This window comes from Phyllostomus discolor, chromosome 4 (assembly GCF_004126475.2).
Source record: "Phyllostomus discolor isolate MPI-MPIP mPhyDis1 chromosome 4, mPhyDis1.pri.v3, whole genome shotgun sequence".
Classification (NCBI taxonomy): domain Eukaryota; kingdom Metazoa; phylum Chordata; class Mammalia; order Chiroptera; family Phyllostomidae; genus Phyllostomus; species Phyllostomus discolor.
The window spans coordinates 26,122,208-26,124,345 of record NC_040906.2 but is presented as its reverse complement, the minus strand read 5'-3'; positions in this window follow the sequence as shown (position 1 = coordinate 26,124,345).

The following is a 2,138-nucleotide window of genomic DNA, read 5'->3' as shown; positions in this document are numbered from 1 at the left end:
AAGTAATCAATATTCATTCAGATCATCTTTATGAAACAAAATTGGAGAGGAGTTGGACAAAGATAAATGGAGGGATGGGATAGCTAGGAATTGTATGGAAACATTGTCTGACATCTTATCTTCCCAAGTATTCTCTTTGTTCTTCCTCCCATCTGCTCTGAACTTGTTATCATCTGGGCTGGTTAGAATTTGGGCTTTGAGGCTACAGGTAACTGAAAGCACTGGCACAACTAAGGTTCTGTATCTTATATCTGCCTGTAGCCTCCTGGCTCTGTCTCCCTGTATTGGTTTATATGGCGAGATGGTTGCAGTAGTGTCTTGGGGGCAGGGGAGATAAGGAAACTTCTCTCAAAAGCCCTCAGTAGAGTGTTTCTTATATCTCATTGGCTAGAATTGGATTGTATGTCCTCTTCTATAGCAGCTACTGACAAGGGGAAATAAAGTTATGGATTAGACAAAGGGTTGGCAAACTATAGCCAATGGGTCAAATTCAGGCTGTGGTCTGTTTTTACATGATTATTGATCTAAAAAAAGATTTTTTTTTACATTTTAAAAGGGTTCTAAAAGATAAAAATACAAAACAAAGAATATGTGATAGGGACTTGTAGGGCTGAAAACCCTAAAATATTTATCTTGGCCCATTCCAGCAACAGCTAGCTGGTCCCTAACTCAGACGAATCACAGTCTACCTCTAGATCTGAGAACTGGGTCCACTGTCCCCTGAGCTGCACAGAAGGTAGGACTGGCTATCTGAACACTGAGTTCTGTCGGGAGGAAGACGGCAGGAACAGGTGTTGGTTGTGCAGGCAGCCAGCTGGGTTCACAGCGTTACCGCTTCCTAGCCTCTCTGCTTCTCTCAGGTGTGGCGGTTGGATCTCACTGCCAGACTGAAGCCCTGGCAATGATCTGCCAAATACAAGATCTGAAGATATTACCTGATCTCTGAAATTTAGGTTCCCAGATGGGATGCATTTTGTCTCGTGAATATGTTCTGCTTTCTCTGTTTATAAACAGATTTCTAGGAAATGGTCAGCTCTGCTTTTTCCTCTGGGGATCTGAAGAGAGTCGTTTCAGAACATAGACACTGACATGCTCTGTCAGGCACACCCTCTCGCACACGTGCAAACACGCTGAAAGACATACAAAAAGACACCCCCCCCGGAGCTGCTCACTCAGAGACCATTCAACACACTTGTGCACACTACTGTCATGGCTTTTAAAGGGAAAAGCTAATTTTAGTTCCTGGGTTAGTTTTGGGTAAGCCCAGGTTGCATTGGGACTAGCTGAGCCTGCATGTAACTGATAATATTTCTAATTAGGCACATGTGCTCTTTTCTGAGTTCCTGGTATCCCACTGAGTGTAATTGGTTGTTAAAAGTGCCCGAAGCAATGAGAGCCCTGTAAACGCCCCCTGAATGTGTTGGATTTTGAGCACTGTTTATGACCCCAACAGAGTTTGTCTTGGGGATTGGCGTTCACAGACATGAAGAGTTGAATACTAATAAGTGCGCATTTTCTTTAAGCCTATTATTGACTTTGGCACATCATTCCATATTCTGCAGTGCTATAAATTCTTAAAACCAACTGAGAACCTCATCATCACAGCCTCTGCATAGCTGGCCCAGAATAGGGAGAGTGAAACAGCCTGGCTGTGCCAACAGAAATTCATAGTTGGAATTTATTCCGCATATGCTCAGTATGCTGAATAAGGATACGGTTTTTCCTGTCCTCTAATAAGATTTTCAAGAGGAAAGTAAATATTAAACACTTTAAAGAGATTACTTATAAAGCAAAGCAGCTTCTAGTTATTTATTCATGCATTCAACAAATATTTATTTGTGGCACTGACATGGGGCAGGCCCAGCTCTAGGCACTGAAGGTGCACCAGGAAAGAAGCAGGCAAGCATTCCTACCCTCATAGGATATACATTCTCCAGGCTGGGAAAAACTGAGCAGGTGCAGTATCTATATGGTATTAACGCTATGAGAGTGGATAAGGTCACCAAGAGAGTGAATGTGGAAGGGTAAAGGTTTCCAAGGACTAAGGAACACTCCGACAACACGCGGTAGGAAAGAGTAGCTAGTGAAGATGGAAGAGATCCAGGAGAGTGAGGTGTTCTGTAAACTAAGTGAAGTGT